Source organism: Bidens hawaiensis, unplaced genomic scaffold (assembly GCF_021521415.1).
Source record: "Bidens hawaiensis isolate Kalapana, Puna unplaced genomic scaffold, B.hawaiensis_p1.1 tig00003004_1, whole genome shotgun sequence".
In the NCBI taxonomy this organism is placed as follows: Eukaryota; Viridiplantae; Streptophyta; class Magnoliopsida; order Asterales; family Asteraceae; genus Bidens; species Bidens hawaiensis.
The window spans coordinates 256,459-278,500 of record NW_027491161.1 but is presented as its reverse complement, the minus strand read 5'-3'; positions in this window follow the sequence as shown (position 1 = coordinate 278,500).

Below are 22,042 nucleotides of genomic sequence, written 5' to 3'. Positions count from 1 at the left end.
TGAACTCACCTGACACAAGGCACGAGTTCACCACGAGCTAGAGAACCCCTAAGTATCCCCACAACTCAAAAGCTTGTCGGTTTACATACAAACATTACTAACGACACCGAAAGGACTCATTTATCCTACGAGACGTTCTAGCATGGTTCGAGTTACCTAAAGCCTCGACCTCATCAAACTCAATCATAACAGCCCCCGGGGCCTTACATTCACCAACACGACCCTTAGATACTCCCGGGAATAAAGAATTCCCAAATTACCCTCGGAAGCACTAGGTGATACTAACACGCGCGTTTAAGAGTTGTTTAGGAGATTAACATCCAAATCAGCCCCCGCGTGGACCCATTATGATAAATTCACAGCCAACGAGTCCACACGACGCTACACGAGTCGAATGGGTCGGTAATTGTGACATTTGAGCCAAAACAAGGTACACCTCAGTACGTATTTACCGATTAAGCAAATAAACGCCTTTTGCGTAACAAACGAACGATTAACCGAACGGGTCGGGTTATGACCCAGATATCTCGGGGGGGCATCTATAAGTGATATACGATCTATACAAGCTAGAATATTAGTAATATGGCCTTAGTTTGGTAGCAAACAAGTTAAACGAAAACATGCTCGTTTTACTATCCGCTATAGATTTAAACGCAAAAGATAGTTACAAACCAAGCATTGTATCATCCATTAAGCCGAAAAAGACTTACCAAACACTTATTTGAAATATTTTAAGCGATCTGTGAAAATATTTTTTATTTTTACAAACATATAGTATGTTTTTATAATTTTACACAAAACTAGCCGAAAAACACTCGTTTTCGCACTGTTTAACGCACCCGATAAGTTTTTCGCGCCAAAAACCGAACCCGAACTAAATTTGGACTGGGCTTTTCGTATTTGGGCTTGAGAAATCAGAAACTTGGGCCAAAATGGGCCCATGGGCTTCCGGCCGCAGCCGCCACCCCACCCTTTTTTTTTTCCTTTCACATATAAACTAGATTTGAGATATTTTTACACATATTTTCAAACACAACTTCTGCAACTCTTCTTCTGCAGCTAAAACCAGCAAGAAACTAGGTAAAAACCTTATGATTAATCGATTTTTGATTCGTTTAAACTCATTTAACAACATATAAACATGTCTTGATTGTTAAAAATCATAATTAACCATGTAAAACTCTCAAAAATCATTCAAAAACATACTTTGATGTTAAACCTAGTTTCAAATCAGAATCATGATCTTTTTTGGCCATAAACACGGATTAAAGGGTTGAAACGGCGTTTTTACGGTTCAAAAGTTCCTTTTTGTGCACTAGCCGAAACCCTAAGTTAAAGGGCTGTTCTATTGATGAAACCTGCTTGGTTTGTGATATAGGACTTGTATCTAGCTTGCATAGAAGCACAAGAACCTGAAAACTTGATTAGAAAGTCGGAAACGAGCCAAACCCTCTAAGGTAACGCCGAAACACTCGCTGACGGGCTATTTAGGTTAAGGTTGTGATGTGCATATTATTAGGCCTTGAAATTTTGTAGGAACATCAGGGACGATGTCAATGAGTCCCTGTTTAAATTTGGTAATTTTTCGATCAGCCGAGAATATTTGGCAAATTTATTACCGAATTGAGACGTTTATTTGGGAAAAATAGCTAAAATACTTCAAAAACTATGAAATTTTTCTGGCAACTCTGATTTGATGTATTTTTATCACATATGAATTTTGGGATCATTTGGAGAAGGTTAAAGGTGTTTTGTTTATATGCGTTCGTGTGAATTTTTATAGCCGAATTTGGGCCGAAAAGAATATCGCACGAGCTTTTTACATTCTGAAATTTATACAGCTTGATTTGGGACATGATTTGAGCATTCAGGAATTTTTGTGGAATTTTTGGAAATTGTTTGGGGTAAACGGACGATTTTCAGGCGAAATATAGCTGACAAAATGAATTTTTATAAATTAATAAATCAGTAAATAATTCCAAAAATATTTTTATAAAAATTTACATATTTTAATTGATAAGTGGCTAAATTTTTATAATTTAATGATTAACGGTTAATTAATTATGCTAATTTAAAGATTAACAAATTCAGTTTTTATAAAAACCGGCAAGTTCGCGACTAACGAACCTGCGGGAATATCAAAACACCAAGAGTGATCAAAAATCATATTTTTGGACTATTAAGTAAAAACGAACTTTTCTATGTAAAACCTGGACAATCCGGATGGATTGTGCGTGTTTCTTCTTGAATCAAACTGAATAAACGGAAATGGGCCCCGTGGCTAATCTGGGACCCCAGTATGTGATCCTTCTTTATAATTTAATCATTTTATTAACCAGTACATTTACACAAGCTTATTTTCCCATAAGTGTTTTCTGAACGCGTAAACGAGCAACTTGGCCCAGCTGAGAAATTGGGAGTCTGAGCCAAGTTCGATTTTAAGTATTAGACATTGAACAACATCACAACCTAAGCCTATTGCCACTTTCTGGGCGTTCCAGCTACACCCAGATTAGTTATACAGCCCAGTTTAGTATTGAGATTATAATAATATTAAAATATTAATATTATTATAATATTGATTAAAGGAACTACTGATAGCGGACCGAACAAACCACGAGCTGATACAGTACTGATTATCTACTAAACCGTGAGTTTCATGACCCCACTCTTTAAACAGTTTTACGAACTTTTGGGGTGAAAAGCATGTTTGATTACATATACATACCTGAAACATGTATTGATGTGAATTATCTAAGTGCTAACACACGAAAGTCCCCACTAACATAGTGATTAACTTCGAGCTGGTGGCTTGTGAATAGTACTATTAGTTTGACAAACCCAAACGGAGCCGGCATGTATTGCTGATACTTTACCCCGTTTGCACATGACCATAATCATACAACACGCTATGTAGTGTTAGACATAGCTACTTGGGGCATGTTGTGGGCGGAAAGGGGCCACAGTGGTTGGTTGAGCGTGGGAAATGGATGCACGCAGCACATACAGTCAAGGCTTCACTGTAGCTTAGCATAATTACATCATTTACATACATACATACTTATTTCATGATTACAAGTGTTGACTTGTGAACACTCATTACTGTTTTCTTGAAACTCGTGAAACTCACCAAATCTAGTAGTTGACCTGTTTTAAACTGCTTTTCAGGTGTACCTAAATTGGAATGATTTGGTGATCTGTTACTTGCCTGAGGTGTGTGGTTGATACTATGTGAATAGAAGCAAGGGCGTTAGTAGTAAGAATGTATAGTTAACGAACTAGTTTTGTTTGTATCACCTAGACTGTAAAACAATGATAGAACAAAGAAATGTAATATATTGTAAATTAGTTTGTAATGTTTCTTTATAAACAATGTGTTGATACAAGAAGTGTCTGTTACATTCCCGTTTTACGCTTCCGCATTGTGCTAGTCGGGGTGTGACAGAAGTTGGTATCAGAGCCATTGGTTATAAAAGATTATGTTATCCCTTAGGGTACCTAAAATATAACCGTAGGCTCGATTAACTCTGAGAAATATTTAAATAATAATTTAATATTATATACTGATGGATGTCGGGATGACCTTGTAGGGCAAGTGAGTTATTGTGGTCCGGAACATAATAACAGACTTGCTTGTATGAGGGAATTCGGAGAGAAGTCGCGGAACGTGTGGTTAGGTAAAAGTGGCAACATATGTGTATAAAAGGTAATGTGAAAGTATATATATATGTGTAACACTCATACGTGCTTAATTGGAACAAGGTGTATGAATACGTGTATGTACGATACTGTTGGATACTGTTGATGACGGTAAATTTTACTATGAATATTATATTCATTTATATTCAATAATGATTTAAATAATAATAATTAAAATTTTAATAAAACTAAATTATATTTTAATATAACTAATATTAAATTTGGTTTAATTAATTAATCTTTTCGACAATAGTTAGCGCTAGCAATAGTTATTATTCTTATAACTAACCTTTGTGCAGAGTCATGTCAAGGAATAACGAGTACGTAACGGAAGAAGAACCGGTAATCTCTGTTGAGGAGGATCCAGAGGAGGAATCCGAGGAGGATCCAGAAGAGGAGGAACCGGAGGAGGAGGAAGAGGTGGAAGAAGAAGTTAACTGTAGAGAGCTACCCAGGAATGTGCCTGATCTATCCGGCTACAGATGCGATAGTTATCCACCCAGGTCACCGCACAGGGATCAAAACGAAGTTAACAGTCAGTATCATTCACCTGCTAGAGTAGCCCGATCACCCACTCCACCCATTCACCTGTCGCCGACGACTTCAGCTACTGCGCGAGTCCGACAGACTGCTCGTATTCGGGTAACCCCGATTGACCTTACCTCGATTCCATTCAGATCTACCTACGACCGGGGAGGATCTTCACGCCCTAGGGCAGATACTTCATCTTCCCGTTCATTGAGTATACCTACCCCTCGCCCTGACCTCCCAAACGCAGGAAACAACTCTTGGATGGTTGTCCTGACTGACCGTGTGATAGACCACTCGATAGCCATAGCTAACATTAACCAGGAGAGGAGGGACGTGACCCAGTACTTATCGACGTTACATCAGATAGTACTGAACTTGCAGCAGTCAGATGCCTACCACCACTGGTGTTTGGATAGGGTGACAGTTAGGCTGTGGAACTGTTACTGGGTGCTTACGGTGCTGTTATTTTTATGTTTGTGGCTAGCCTATCGACTGTATGGATAGATGCGGAATATTACAAATATGTGTACGTGATCTTTTGATATTCCATGTATGTATATAGTAGTATGTTATGTTAATATGGGGCAAAATTTTATACATTATTGCAAGCACTGACCCTTATAGGGTTAAGTCTAACCGTCACTTAGTGACAGATTTTGATATATACATGCAAGCACTGGCCTTTATCAGGCTAAGTCTATGTACCTTTTGATATCAATGTACGGAACAATTTGTGAAATGTCAGTATGTTATCTGGTTTACCTGTACAACATTTATTGTGATTATTATTACACAGTGCCGTAGACTGGAATTAATACTAATTGGCTTATATTTGTTTTGCATTATAGAATGGCCCCAAAGAAAGCAAACCCTATGACTGAGGCAGAAATAGCCGAGATGATTGCTCGGAAAATGCAGGCAGTAATCCCACTTATTGTAACACAAGTAACTGCTGGTGTTAATGCCAATATACAAACAAACCAGCAACAAATCAATAATGCTCCCCCAACCAACAATGAAACAGTTATAAATAACAATCCCCCACCTAATACAAATGCCCCTACCAATACAAATAATCCCCCACCTGATGCAAATAATGTCAACAACAATAATCCGCCACCGAACCCAAACAATAACAATAACAACCCTAATCCCCATCAAAGGGAATATTCGATCAAAAACTTTATGGCCTGTAAACCGATCGAATTCAAAGGCATTGAAGGGCCAAACGGGCTGATTAAATGGATCGAAAAGACTGAATCTGTCCTCAATATCAGCAATTGTCCACCCGAAAACATTGTCAAGTATGTTGCCTCTACATTTACTAATCACGCATTAATGTGGTAGAACTGGCTCGTATACCAGTTTGGAAATGAAAGGAGCGGATCATCTGGAGTATACCAACCGCTTCAACGAACTGGCTCGCCTAGTACCATGGTTAGTAACTCCCGAGGACAAACGAGTTGAACATTATATCTGGGGTTTAGCCCCAGAAGTGAGGAGTTTGGTGAACTCTGTTGGCCATACATCATTTGAAAATGCCGTGACTCAGGCCGGCATCGTAACTTTTGACTTGGTAAGAAGCGGAGTGTTGAGAATGGCCGGGGAATCATCGAGTATGAAGCGAACTAATTATGGATCAGGGTCACAAGGAAGGCCAGCAAGTAAACGTGCACGCCCGACAATACAAAATTATGCCATGAGTAGTTCTGAGGTGATACGAGACAGGTACAAGGGACCATGGCCAAAATGTGATAAATGCAGTTTTCATCATGTGGGTGATGCAGGTCGTTAATCTGTCAGAAATGTGGGAGAACGGGGCATAATGGCCCCAGTTGTAGAGTCAGTATGGGAATTGTCAACCGACCAACCCAAGCAACTCAACCTCGTCGTCCACAACCACCTAGACCGCAACCGATTCGTCAACAACATATACAACAAATTACAGCACCAGCAAACCGTCGTGCTTGCTATGAATGTGGTAGCACGGAGCATTTTAGAAAAGACTGCCCCAAGCTGAATCAAGGAGCAGTCACCGGTCGGAACCAAGCATCAACCTCTGGGGCGTCTCGGGGACGCGCGTTTGTTATCGGGTCTGGAGAAGCACGACAAGACCTGAACGTAGTAACAGGTACATTTGTTGTTTCTGATCAATATGCTTCTGTATTATTTGATACTGGTGCCGATAGAAGTTCTGTTTCCTCTAGCTTTGTATCCCTGGGTAACATGCCAATTAGTGAACTAACAAATCCCTATACTATAGAACTCGCTAACGGTAACTCTATAAATGTCAACCAAATAATCCAAAATTGTTCCATTATTCTTAATGACCACCCATTCCTTATTGACCTACTCCCGGTAGAGTTAGGAAGTTTTGATGTTATTGTCGGCATGGACTGGTTAACCAAGTATAAGGCGGAGATTGTGTGTAATGACAAGACAGTTAAAATTCCCTTTTCGAATGGTGAGGTGATTGTGGTACAAGGAGAGAAGTCTGGTTCGATATTACCTCTCGTGTCTCATCTCAAAGTGTTGAAATGTTTACGCCAAGGTTGTATAGCTTTCCTGGCAAACGTGACTATAAAGAACCCTGATGAGAAATACATAGAAGAGATTCCCGTTGTACGTGAATACCCCGATGTCTTTCTTGACGATTTACCCGGATTACCACCGAACCGACAGGTTGAATTCCGCATAGACTTAATACCAGGATCAGCCCCTATTGCTAAGGCACCTTACCGGTTGGCACCCTCTGAAATGCAAGAAATATCTAACCAGTTACAGGAGTTGTTAGATAAGGGTTTCATTCGTCCTAGTTATTCTCCTTGGGGAGCACCGGTATTTTTCGTAAAGAAGAAAGATGGAAGTTTTAGAATGTGCATCGATTACCGGGAGTTAAACAAAGTTACCATTAAAAACCGAAACCCTCTTCCACGAATAGACGACTTATTTGATCAACTTCAAGGGGCAAACTATTTATCGAAAATTGACCTTCGATCCGGTTACCACCAAGTTAAAATTCAAGAGGAAAATGTGTCTAAAACGGCGTTCCGAACTCGTTATGGCCACTATGAATTCTTAGTTATGTCGTTCAGACTAACTAATGCTCCCGTAGTTTTCATGGATCTTATGAATCGAGTTTGTAAACCGTACCTCGACAAATTCGTCATTGTGTTTATTGATGACATTTTGATATATTCGAAAACCAAGGAGGACCACGAACAGCATTTACAAATTATCTTGGAGTTGTTGAGGCAGGAAAAGTTGTATGCCAAGCTGTCGAAATGTGAATTTTGGCTACAAGAGGTACAATTTCTAGGGCATGTTGTTAACCAACACGGTATTCATGTAGACCCGAGCAAAATTGAAGCCATTAAAAATTGGCAGGCCCCAAAGTCACCGAAAGAAATTCGCCAATTTTTGGGTTTAGCTGGGTATTATCGGCACTTTATTGCTAATTTTTCCAGCATAGCCCAACCTTTAACCCTTTTGACTCAAAAAGATCGTGCTTATATTTGGGGAGAATATCAAGAAACTGCCTTTCAATTGCTGAAACAGAAACTATGCCAAGCCCCGATACTGAGTCTTCCAGAGGGAACTGATGATCTGGTAGTTTATTGTGACACGTCTCGGAAAGGGTTGGGATGCGTACTAATGCAAAGAAATAAAGTCATAGAATACGCTTCTCGACAATTAAAGGTGCACGAGAAGAATTATACCACCCATAATTTGGAACTGGGCGCAGTTATTTTCGCACTTAAGATCTGGAGGCACTATTTGTATGGCACCAAATGTACAGTATACACCGACCACAAGAGCCTACAACATATTTTCGACCAGAAAGAACTAAACATGAGGCAAAGGAGATGGGTAGAGCTGTTGAACGATTATGACTATGAGATTCGATATCATCCGGGCAAGGCTAATATAGTAGCAGATGTTTTGAGTAGAAAAGACAGGATCAAACCACTACGGGTCCGAGCACTTGGAATGATCGTCCAAACCAGTCTCACCGAACAAATTCGTGTTGCTCAAAACGAAGCTCTGAAAGGAGATCACTTAGAAGATGAAAACTTGCATGGGACCGAACAACATTTTGAAGAAAGAACTGACGAAATTCTATACTACAAAAATCGAGTTTGGATTCCCACTTTCAGCAATCTGCGTGACTTGATCATGGACGAAGCCCATAAGTCCAAATACTCCATTCACCCTGGAACAGATAAGATGTATAAGGACTTGAAGGAGTATTATTGGTGGCCCGGTATGAAGAAGGATATAGCCACGTATGTCAGTAAATGTTTAACCTGTGCGAGGGTTAAAGCCGAATATCAAAAGCCTTCGGGAATGTTGCACCAACCGGAAATACCACAATGGAAATGGGAACAAATTACCATGGATTTTGTAACACACCTCCCAAAAACTTCCCGGGGAAATGATGCAATATGGGTGATAGTTGACCGACTAACCAAATCCTCACACTTCCTTCCAATCCGAACCACTTACACAACCGAAAAACTTGCTCACATTTACATAAATGAAGTCGTATCCCGACACGGCGTACCCGTTTCAATTATTTCTGATCGTGATAGCCATTTCACCTCTCGTTTCTGGCAAGCCGTACAAGAAGCTTTGGGAACCCGAATTGACCTAAGTACCGCCTACCATCCCCAAACCGACGGTCAATCTGAGCGAACCATTCAAACTTTAGAAGATTTGCTTCGCGCTTGTGTACTAGACTTCGGTGGAAACTGGGATCAACATCTTCCACTAGTTGAATTCTCATACAATAACAGCTATCATAGTAGCATTCAAGCGGCACCATATGAAGCGCTGTACGGGCGGAAATGTAGATCACCCTTGTGTTAGACTGAGGTAGGAGATACCCAAATTACACGATCCGACTTGATTCAAGAAACCACTGACAAAATCCGTAAAATCATAAGCAATTTGAAAATCGCCCGAGATCGATAGAAAAGCTACGCTGATGTTCGTAGAAAGCCGTTATCCTTTGAAATAGGCGGCAAAGTTTTTCGGAAAATATCCCCGTGGAAAGGCGTCATTCGATTCGGGAAAACCGGTAAACTAGCTCCGCGATACATTGGACCATATGAAGTCATTTCTAAGATAGGTCCGGTAGCTTACCGACTGAAACTTCCTGCGGAGTTGAGTTCTATTAATGATGTCTTTCACGTTTCGAACCTGAAAAAGTGTCTTACCGACGAAACCGAAATCGTGCCATTAAAAGACTTAAACATAAATGAAAAACTGAATTTCGTTAAAGAACCGGTGGAAATATTAGAGGGAAAAATAAAACAATTAAGACACAACAAAATCTCTCTAGTAAAAGTTCGGTGGAATTCACAACGGGGACCCGAATTCACGTAGGAGCGGAAATCTGAATTCAAAAAGAAATACCCGCACCTGTTTCCAAACAAAGACAAAGTTGAATAATCAAATTTCAGAGATGAAATTTTCTAATGGGGGGAGAATGTGACATTTGAGCCAAAACAAGGTACACCTCAGTACGTATTTACCGATTAAGCAAATAAACGCCTTTTGCATAACAAACGAACGATTAACCGAACGGGTCGGGTTATGACCCAGATATCTCGGGGGGGCATATATAAGTGATATACGATCTATAAAAGCTAAAATATTAGTAATATGGCCTTAGTTTGGTAGCAAACAAGTTAAACGAAAACATGCTCGTTTAACTATCCGCTATAGATTTAAACGCGAAAGATAGTTACAAACCAAGCATTGTATCATCCGTTAAGCCGAAAAAGACTTACCAAACACTTATTTGAAATGTTTTAAGCGATCTATGAAAATATTTTTGATTTTTACAAACATATAGTATGTTTTTATAATTTTACACAAAACTAGCCGAAAAACACTCGTTTTCGCACTGTTTAACGCACCCGATAAGTTTTTCGCACCAAAAACCGAACCCGAACTAAATTTGGACTGGGCTTTTCGTATTTGGGCTTGAGAAATCAGAAACTTGGGCCAAAATGGGCCCATGGGCTTCTGGCCGCAGCCACCACCCCACCCCTTTTTTTTTCCTTTCACATATATACTAGATTTGAGATATTTTTACACATATTTTCAAACTCAACTTCTGGAACTCTTCTTCTACAGCTAAAACCAGCAAGAAACTTGTAGGTTCCTGGACGGATCGTACACGGGATGTCGCTATCTGCGCAGGTGCGGAATCCCTGCGTAGTTAGATACGAGTGCAGAATATGTATGAATCAAACACACGAGCAATGAACGAACACGTTATATAGATAACCGAACCCGTGACTCGAGGTCACTATTACAGACTCTAAAACACGTAACTCACTGATACACGAAATGAGCTAGCTCTCAAAACGCTCAACTGATCAAAACTAAACTGTTACGGCTGAACAGTTTAAATAAGCACGACAACTTCGCCTCAGGCGAAGTTGTCCATAACTTCGCTTGTTCAACAAGTTCGCCTGAGCGAACTTGTTGACAACTTCGCACATACAAAAACATAAACATAATCATAAACATAATTACATTACAGACTCGATTACAAATGGTAGACTATGAACTACTGACACACATGTACCAACAGACTCCCCCTTGGCAGTAGCTTCATATCTTGATCTTCAAATCTTGAGTCTTGTAATCTTGCATCTCTACGCGTGCGCTCCCTCTCTAACACACACCGACACCACCCGTTGATATTTCCTAGCTTGATCCTTCCAAGCAGGAATGTAGAAGATCTTCTTCTCGTTGAGCATCTTCAGATCAGCCTGCGATAGATTAACAAGATGCATCGGGTCGTAAACCCTAAGCACTTCTTGTTCATCCACATCTTCCATTACCGCCTCCGCTGTCTCACAGTCCACGAACCACCATTTTAGATCTTTGAGCACGTCCTTGGGCATGAGCTTCATCGGTACTTCTTTAAGGCACCGGATCGGTTTATACTTCATTATCATCCAAGGCTTTCCATCAGCTCTCAGACCTCTATCCTTGTCTTCGACAAGTTTCCCCTTTTGTGGTCTCATCAGCTCAAACTTCTTCTCCTTAATACACTCCTTCCACACGATCTTCCCGATGATTCTAGCCATGTTGTCTTCACTTCGGTTTATCAATCCCAATCTGGCTAAATCTTTTACCTCACATTCAGGCTGTGTGTTTAAAGATCTCAACGTTCTCCTGAAGTACTGAATTCCATCGTATCTTTTGATCACGAAGAGCCGCAGCTGCTCATCATATATCCAGCAGATAATACCTTTCTTTGCTTCTGCGTATCCCTTAATATTGTAACTCTTTTTGAACATTTTAGGGATCGCCGGCTTCTTCGTCTTTATGAACCAGTGAGCACAACCTTCCTTCCAATTCGGTTGTTCCTCCCATTCAGTATCTTCCTCAACAGTCTTATCACCCATCTCTGGCATCTCAACCTCCGGAATCTCGTGTTCCACGGAGTCATCTACAATTTCCCCTTCCTCTATCACATTCTCAACAGTAATTTGCTCACCGATCTTCTCAATCTCATCAACCGGCAGCACACCTTCTTCCAGCATAAAATCATCATCATCCTCATCCAACTCTTTCAATGCGTCGATTACATCTTCGACATCATCATCATCATCAACCGCTACCACCTCGACACCAGCTGCACTTGTAGACTCCCCCTCAGCTGTGGAAGCCCCAAGAGCCTGAGAGGTTCTTGGCAGCTCACCACCTGCACCTTCCGGTGCATTGGGATCATCGTCTTGATCTTCTCTCCGTTTTGTCCTCAACTCATCTCCCCTACAAGTCTTCTCCCCCTGAGATGCCAAGAATGCCTTGAAGGCATCTATTACTTTCCCGTGTTCAACCAGGAGGGAGGCTTGCAGTTGATTGGATTCCACTAGGCTTTGAATGGTCTTTGACTGATCAGCAACGATCCGCTCTAGCGATGCAATCCTTTCGGAGTCAGAAGTAGGCGTTGGAGTTGGCGGGACATCAGCAGCAGAAGTGACCGCAGGTGGTACACTTGGTAACCCTGCAGTAGTAGTGACGGTCGACTCAACAAATCGTGCAACTACCACCGGTGGAGTAACCGATTGGGGTGGTAGAGACACAACTGCTGGAGCCGACGTCTCGACGGCAGTAACTTGTGCTGTAGAAGGAATAAGAGACATACCAGACAAGGCAGGTGGAGCAAAACGTACCAGCCTTGAAGATTCTCCAGCTCCCGAACCCATACCTGTCCGTTCTCTTCTTGAACGCCTGAGCACTAGTTGAACTGCTTCTTCTTCATCAACTTCCTCATCATCATCGTCAACAGTTCTCGGCCTATTTCCAGTCGTTCTCTCCCGAGACACCATTAGTCGTCTCGCTTCAGCAAATGTTTCGTCAAGATCGGAGTCAGCTACCGAAGTAACTGCTCTAGTAACCTCCATAACCTGAGAACCTGAGACATCCATATCAAACAATCCATGGCCGCCAAAAGCAGCATCAAGATCTACTTCTTCAGCAGTAGGCACAGCAGGAGATGCAGCAGCTGGCATAGCAGCAGAAACAAACGTAGATACAACAGGCGCAGCGGGTACAACATGGGGTGCTGCCGCCTGATGTGGCTGTGGGTCTCTGAACTCGTCCCCTCCTGCCGGAACATACCCCGGGTTGATAAGATACCCAAACAGTGGAGTATGCCTGGGACGCAGCTCAGGCTTGCTACGTGTGCTCGAAGTCCGACACTGAGCGAAGATACGTTTCGTCACACATTCGACGTATCTTATAGGGCGTCTCTGCGGTAGCGACGGAGCGACATGATTGAGGATCATCTGTAAGAACTGAGGATACATAATAAATCGCTCGCGCGCCACAGCCCTCCTCTGACGATCAATCTCGTAAAATATCAGCTGACTAAATGAATATCGTCGGTTGTAGGTCAGGGCAATCATGGCAGACTGCATCGTCGCGCCCATCCCATCAGTTCCTGCCTTCCTCCCAGACATGCATACAATCAAGACATGCATTAGGAAGCGCCACTGATCTCGTAAAAAACCTTTCCTCCTCTGTGTGTCCCCCAACGGACCTGAATAACCCATCCTCAGGTACGCTCCATCACGAAAAGGAGCTACGAACTCCGTTGGGTCATCCCTTGTCTCTTCTCCAAACTGCAAAGCCAACCGTATATCTTCAGAAGAAAACTGTATATCATGACCATTTACGGTTGCTCGCATCACCGGGGGCTCAGGCCTGCAATCATAATATACCGAGTGCCAAAAGTCTTCTATGTTAGGCAGTGAAATGGGCAGGGTATTTGTGATCGCATGAAAGATCCTTGAGCGCTGGAGAAATGTGATTATCTCCCTGTAGTCTTCCACACCTCTTGCGTCTGGATCTAACGTGATGTACTGGTTATGGGCCGGAAAGAACTGTCTTTGATCATCACCGTCATCACCACCAGCACCGCCAACAGCAGCCATATCTGCACAAAACAAAACAAGTTAGAAAACGGTTAAGCAACTCACAAGTTCGCTTTGTACCACGAGCGAAGATGTGATTAAACCTTTACAGGCGAACTTAAAGGTAACTTCGCCTCAGGCGAAATTAAGCTTCAGGCGAAGTTGTGGATAACTTCGCCTAAACCCTAACTTCGCCTGAATCTGAAACGGCGACTGTTCCGATTCATAAGGCCATAGATCCGATGTTTTCGCACTAATTGACGATCCAGGAGAGAAGAACACAACATAATAATGGTATTAAGACGAAAAGCTTGTCCATGAACACGTAACACCAGGTTGGAAAACTAGGTTTTGAAGGTCCGATGACCCGAGGTCTCGAACCGGGTAAAAACTATAAAGAACGAGTATGTTTATGAAGGATATCGACAACACATACCCTCAATGAATAATAGAAACTGGAATCAAAGATCGATATCGGAAAGAAAAATCAAGTTTGCCGGAAATCGCTCAAGTTCGCCGTAGAATTTTGAAAAATAATGATTTTTTTTTTTTGTTTTGAAAAGCCTTATATAGGGTCAGTGTTGGTCAGGCGAAGTTAAGGATAACTTCTCCAAGGCGAAGTAAAGCTCAAGTTCGCCTGATTCAACAACTTCGCCTATATTTTCAGAATCAACCCTTTAAGTTTGAACATTTTGCAATTAACATCTGAAACTTCCAAAAAGAGTTAAACAAAAATGATCAAGTCTAAGTAACCAGTTATAAAATAATACAACTACAAAAATAGAAAAAAAAACTTATAAAAATTTAACGAAATAAGGGATCAAATTTCAGTCTTGGTAGGGACAACTATGTTTTAGAAAAGATCCTAACAGGAATCATACTAACTACGTGACTGTCACATAGATCCGTGTTTAGCTGTATTATGACATATAGAGACAGGTTGTAAGCAGGTAATATACTTAAGATGGTTTTCATCGTTTCTGTGATACGAGTTATATTCAATTAATCCTTAAAATTTAAGTGGGCAACAACTCAGAAATATTGATGCCTCCTATCTATCCTCAAAGCGTATTTGGCTTTCCCCAAGTCACCCCGAATTGACTTCGACCCATAGTGTCTGATTATCTTGTATGTATTCTTCTTCTGTTTCCCGTTCTTCATCTTGCTCTAAGATAGAGAAGTCTTGAATTTATGATCACTAATATGTTACAATAACTCAAAATTTTTTTTTTTTTTTTTTTTTTTTTTTAACATAGACTTCAAAGTAGAATTTTACTGCAAGTCCCGAATCTGGATCACTGCAGTGTCTTGAAACGCTTTCTTCACGGGAATCAGAACACACATGGGCTCGTGTATGACTGGGTAATCGCTTTTCTGCCTATCATTCGAAAAGATATATATGAAGACACACAAAACTCTTAAGGAGTTTCCACGTAAAATCAAGTAAAATTAGTTTGTATCACATCTACTTTTACGCACCATAAAAAGTTACCATGACATACAATGATTGTCCTAAGGCCTTTTAAGCCTAATAACTTCACCAGTTAAGCACACACAATCAGTATATATATCATTTTCCAAGGTTAGATCAATTTTCTGTTAAACATAGCACATTTACTTCATACGAAGTAATAGACTTGAAAAGTAATTTCATTTCCCATTAACAAAACTTTTGACTTCAGTCACCCCGATCAAGTCAAAGTCTTCAGGTAAACGGCAATCCTGAAGATCCAATGGATCAACTGGACCGACCACATACAAGTATGTGTCCTTCTAACTATGTATGACCGACTAATTTTCAGCGACAGAAAGAAAACACATCATAACTGCCCCGGTCACTTTCAGTCATCTGGTTAATGGCGACCCTCATTTTCTAAGTAGAAACGAGGACCAAAACATATCCGTGGATATGTCCATTAAACGGAGGTAACCGACTAATTTTAAGCAATAGTGACGTTTTTTTTTTTTTTTTTTTTTTTTTTTTTTTTTTTAAATAAACACAAAAAATATGGTTACTCGGGATTGATCATCCCGTTCAGCTCAATTAGGTTTTGAAATCTGGATTTATCAAACGCTTTTGTAAATAAATCAGCGAAATTTTCGAGCGTATCAATTTTTTCGATCTTAATCAGTTTCTTCTCAGCACAATCCCGTATGAAATGATGACGAATGTCAATATGTTTGGTTTTACTATGTTTCACGGGATTGTTAATTACTGAGATGGCTGCAGTGTTATCAATTAAAATAGGAGTGAGTAAGAAATTCAGACCATAGTCGCGCAATTGTTGCTGAATCCACAAAACCTGTGAACAGCAGTTGGATGCTGCCATATATTCAGCTTCACATGTTGAGATTGCAACTGACGTCTGTTTCTTGCACTGCCAGGAAACTAATCTTCCACCGAGAAACTGACATCCTCCTGTTGTCGACTTCCGACTCTGATTGCACCCTCCATAATCAGAATCAGTATACGCAACCAGTTCCACGTCTCCTCCCTTCGGGTACCACAACCCCAGCTTCGGCTTGCCCTTGAGATACCGTAGTATCCTCTTTGCACCTTTCAAATGAGATTCTTTCGGATTTGCCTGAAAACGTGCACAAAGACAAACAGCAAACATTATATCAGGCCTAGAAGCAGTTAAATACATTAATGAACCTATTATCGCCCGATACAGAGTTGGGTCCACATCTGCGTCACCATCTGATTCAGCGCCTAATTTGTGATTGACGCAGATTGGAGTGTCATATGGAGAACTGTCCTCCATCTTGAATCTCTTGAGCACATCATGAACGTACTTCGTCTGATGAATGAACATCCCGTCCTTCTTCTGATCAACCTGCAATCCTAGAAAGAAAGTTAGTTCACCCATAGCACTCATCTCGAACCTCTTCTTCATGACAGCCTCAAAATCCTGACACATGGATATTCTTGATGCAGCAAATATGATGTCATCCACGTAGACTTGAACTAGTAGGAAGTCGCTTCCTTCTCTTTTCACAAACAACGTACTGTCGATCAAACCTCTTTCAAAACCATTTTCTAGCAAGTAGTCTGATAACGTTGAATACCAGGCACGAGGTGCCTGATGTAATCCATACAGCGCCTTGCTCAACTTGTATACGTGATCAGGAAAGTCTGGGTCAGGAAAACCCGGAGGTTGCTCAACATACACAACCTCATCAACTTTCCCATTTAGGAACGCGCTCTTCACGTCCAACTGAAATACCTTCATCTTTTTAAAAGAAGCAAATGCCAAAAACAATCTAATCGCCTCCAACCGGGCGACAGGAGCGAACACCTCATTGTAATCAATACCCTCTTGCTGATTAAAACCTTTAACAACCAACCTCGCCTTATTTCTTATGATAATCCCCTTATCATCTCTCTTGCATTTGAACACCCATTTTGTGCCTATAGCATGCACATTCTTTGGTTTTTCAACCAAAGTCCAAACTTCCATCTTCTCGAATTGAGCCAACTCTTCTTGCATGGCCTCGACCCACGAGCTGTCCTTAAGAGCCATTTGATAATTTTTCGGTTCAATCTGGCTAATAAAGCAGGAGTACAAACATTCGTTCATTATACCCGTTTCTTTTATGCTTGTATAAACACAGGTGTGCTCATTCAAGCTACTTCTGGTTTGTACACTTGAGGACACATCACCTATAATATTCTCCAATGGGTGATCTTTGTGAATTCTCGTGGTCGGAACAGCACCGATATGCAAATTATCTTCCAAATTTGAAGAGATCTCATCAATGGTTGTTTTTGGCTGAGAGTGAAAAGGATTAATAAATTCATCTTCAGTTGAGGCCGCAGGGGTACCGATAGTGTTTGATGTGGAAGGTTGAGATTTCTCAATCAGCTGTCGTTGCAATAGATTCTCTTCCTCATCAAGTATCATCTTCGTCACAGCTCTTTCGTCTTCTTCAGAAATTTCCAAATCAGGTACGTTAAACGACTTAAAAAGCTTAACATAGTCGAAAAGCTCAGCAGGTCCATTGCTTGGTTTTGGAGATTGGTAACTAGTAATGTCGGTGTTACAAACCACCTCCACCTTGCAAGTCGAAGTATTGAAGACCCGTCTGTTGGGAGTCCCAACTACATAACCGACTAAGATTCCTTCATCGGCTACTTCACCAAATTTCGAATTAGTCTTCAAAATCGAACAAGGAGACCCAAATGGTTCAAGACCGCACAAGTTGGGCTTCCTTCCATGCATAAGCTCGTAACAAGATTTTCCAAGTCTCTTAACGGTTAACACCCTATTCAGAACATAGCAGGCTGTAGCAACTGCTTCAGCCCAGAACATCACAGGAAGCTTCGAGTCTGCTAGCATAGTTCTGGCTCCTTCAATTAACGTTCGGTTCTTCCTTTCAGCCACTCCATTCTGTTGCGGAGTATACGGAGCGCTGTATTGATGTTCAATTCCTTTCTGAAGACAGAAGATTTCCATTTCAAAGTTCTTGAACTCTGTCCCATTGTCACTTCTGATGTATTTAACTGATTTACTCATGACGTTCTCAACTTTTGTAATTAGATTCTTCACCATTTGAGCCGTCTCATCTTTCGTTTTCAGAAAATATACCCACGAATATCGCGAGTAGTCATCAGTGATCACCAAGCAGTAAGAGGTACCTCCTAGACTTTTTACATTCACGGGACCGAAGAGATCCATATGAAGTAGTTCTAGAGTACCGGCAATAGAGTTAATCTTCTTGGTGAGATGGGATTTCTTGTGTTGCTTTCCCTTCTTGCATGCTATACATTTGTCTTCAAAGTTAAAACTTTTTAAGGGAACGCCCATCACAAGCCCATTCTTGACAATGAAGTTCATCTTCCGAAGATGAATGTGCCCCATTCTCCTGTGCCACAATTCAGATTCTGATTCGCTTGCTTTCGTCATTAAGCAAGATTCTCCCGTGGCCATTTCAGTAGACCTCATATCCATCACGTATGTATTTTTTTCACGTGGAGCTTTCATTACTATCCATTCGTCTGGTATCTGGAAACCAGGCTTCAACACGATCGCTTCATTCTTCGTAAAATGGACAGTGTAATCTTTATCACAAATCTGCGACACACTCAGCAGATTGTGCTTCAATTCCTCCACAAAATTCACATTCTCCAGTGTCATTCTCCCATTCGACACTGTTCCTCTACCAGTAATCCTTCCTCCGCTCTCACCAGCAAAACTAACTCTTGCACCCTGAACAGGTTTTAAGTCTTGCAACAAGTGTTTGTTGCCCGTCATGTGCCGGGAACAGCCGCTATCTACAATCCAAAGACTGTTGGCAGCCCTGTTCAACTGTTCCTGCACAATAAAACAAAGAGTTAGAATCTTGGGACCCAAGACCAATTGGTCTTGGATCGATACGTCCCGTACCCTGGCTTTCTCAAGTTAGCATCAGGATAATTTCTGTAAGTCCTGTTAGGAAATCTCCTTGCAGATTGAGTGTAATGCCTCCCAAACCTATATGAATTGAAAGTGTTATATCTTGTGGTTTGGTTGAAAAACTGAGGTTTGTTTTTATAAAAACTTGAATTAGTTACATTTTGGCACTTTGAAAAGTTTTCATTTTTAGCAGTAACAAAATGACGCTTATCCTCAGTTTTATTTGGCCTCACACCTCTGAATCTCGGCTTCAGAGGGCAATCTGCAACTAGATGTCCTAATTTGTTACATCTAAAGCAACACCGACTCTCCTTTTTCTTGTCAAATGTTGGTTTGGATGTAGAGGCAGTGTTACCAGCCGTTCGTCTCACATAAGGTGGGACGTACGGATTGAGTGGAGAACTATTTTTAGAAATTTTATTTTTATCTCCACCGGTGGGTAACCCTACCTTCTCTTTTGTCTGACCAGATTCAGACAACTTATCCGATTCCGATGAGACTGGACTCGAGACAGAAACTTTCACATTTGAAACAGGCGAACTCGTTTCGCCACAGCTAACACTTGGTTCTATATTTGTAACCTTGATGGGAGTTGTCTGAGTAACCTTGAAATCAACAGATTTCTGAACACTCGGATTATAAGTATAGTTGTGGTTAAAGGGTGGTGGAACCTCGTGATAACCGATTCCTCCCCTCTTTGCAGAGGTACCTTGATCACTCACGAGGTGATCAAGGATGGCCGAGGAATTCCTGAACTGCTCAAGTTTGCGGTTCAGTTCCACCACCTTCACCTGGTGGTCAGCAATCTGTTTATCCCGATCAGCAATCAATTTTGTTTTTTCTTCTAAAACTTCATAACTAAGATCGATTATTTCAATTTTCTCAGCAAGTTTAGTTTTTAAGCTTTGAATGTCTTTTTCACATGCTTTTATTTTAATTTTATAATTGTTTTCTCTTGCTTTCGTAAAATGGTGATCTTCTTTAATAGTTTTAAAATCAGCATCTAAACGGACGTACTGATCAGTTATTGTTGTTAGTTGCTCAGACAAATTCTCACAATTAGTACAAATATTCTTATTACTTACCTCGGAGCGATTATCCTTGTCATCTGCCATGAAAGCGGTTTCTTCTTCAGTAGCTTTCTCATTTCCATCAACCTTCTCACATTCTTCAACCTCAGCCTCAGCCATGTTCGCCTGCTCACCAGATTCATTTGAATGCAGGTTCCAGTTGTACTCACCTGCTTCTCTGGTCAACATGGCATTAATCTCTCTGTTAACTCCAAAGTGTTGTGTAGGCCGACCTTGTCCTCGTTCAACCCTCTCATTTCTACATTCTTTGGCAAAGTGCCCGTATTGTTGACAATTATAGCACCTTACCTTAGATTTGTCGAATCCAGGCCTACCACCAACAAACTTTCTCCCAGTTTTCTTCATAAACCGTTTAACTCGCCTCACAATCATTGCCATTTGCCATTGCAAATCCATCTCCTCCAGATCATCAGCATCGATCTGGTCGTAATCCTCATCCAGAACAGCAGGGTCCACAATCTTCCCCTGGATGTAGTTTTCGTAGGAAGCAATAAATGATGCATAGACTGCAAACTGCTCTTCAGCAGATTTTACACTCATAGGCATCTTGGAATAATTATTGCTTGAGGCATTTGCAGAGAAACCACTTGTGGATGCTTGAGGCTTTGAAGTACTTGATCCTCCAGCAACGAAACAGACATCACCGTTCAAGTTCACAGAAACGTTTCCATCATGAGAAGAGTCAGGACCTGACTCCCCTTTTGAGTAAAAAGCAGCAGATTCAGGCCTCGAACTTGAGCCTGAGTTAACCTTTGCACCATACATACCAGGGTCTTGTATCTGATCTGTTGGTGTTTCTTTTCGAACCATATTAAGCTCATAAGTTCTGAGCTTGTTTACTGCCGTTTCCAGATCATAATTAGGAAAGTCTCTGTCTTCCCTCATAAGAACGGTGTACATTTCCCACTTCGGTGGGAGAGCATCGAGAAGCTTTTCAACGATCTCTTCTTCTCGGTAAGCAATCGAATAATTGTTAAGCTCTGTCATTAGATGATAGTATCTGGTGATAATATCATCCAGTGATTCGTTCTTCAAATATTTGAAGACGGAGAACTGGGTCTTCAAAAGTTTAATCTTTGATGCACGGATACCCACGTTCCCCTCGAATCTATTTTCAAGAGCATCCCAAAGCTCTCTCGCAGAAGTGTACTTTCTGAAAGTGTGGAGAACCTCTTGAGGAAGTGCCATAGTTATAGCTGCATGGGCCTTGCTCTCGGCCTCATACATTTTCTTTTCTTCGTCCTCCATTTTGCTGTACTTCTTAACCACATCACGACCTTCGTATTGCATTGTTGGAGGGATATATCCATCCTGGATGCACACCCACATTTTTGCATCCTGATATTTAATGTATTGGATGAATCTGTCCTTCCATGCCACGAAGTCAGTTCCTTTCATCAACCTCGGGGCCTTAGTGGCTGACCCCGCTTCTACTTCCATCTTGACTAAATCGGAGATGTTAATTGACGACATCTTTGCGAAAACCCGAAAACCCGAAAATTAAAAAAAATCTTCCAAACAGCACAGTAGGCGAAGTTAAGAATAACTTCGCTTGAAATTTAACTTCGCTGGAAAGTGTAACTTCGCTGGGTCTTAAATTCGCTTGACTGGGCGAAGTTAAGAATAACTTCGCTTAGAATGAGCGAACTTAGGAGGTAAGCGAACTTGGGAGGTAAGCGAAGTTGAGGATAACTTCGCTTAGGCGAACTTATGAGGTAGGCGAAGTTGTGGTTAACTTCGCTTAATCCTTATATCTTCGCCGAAACCCTACTTCCAGTGACGGCAACTTCGCCTGAAGAACGGTAACTTCGCCCGATGAACAAGGAAACTGTTCAGATATGATTTCGTCAATCTAGCAGTTTCCGATCGATGTAATGGCTTG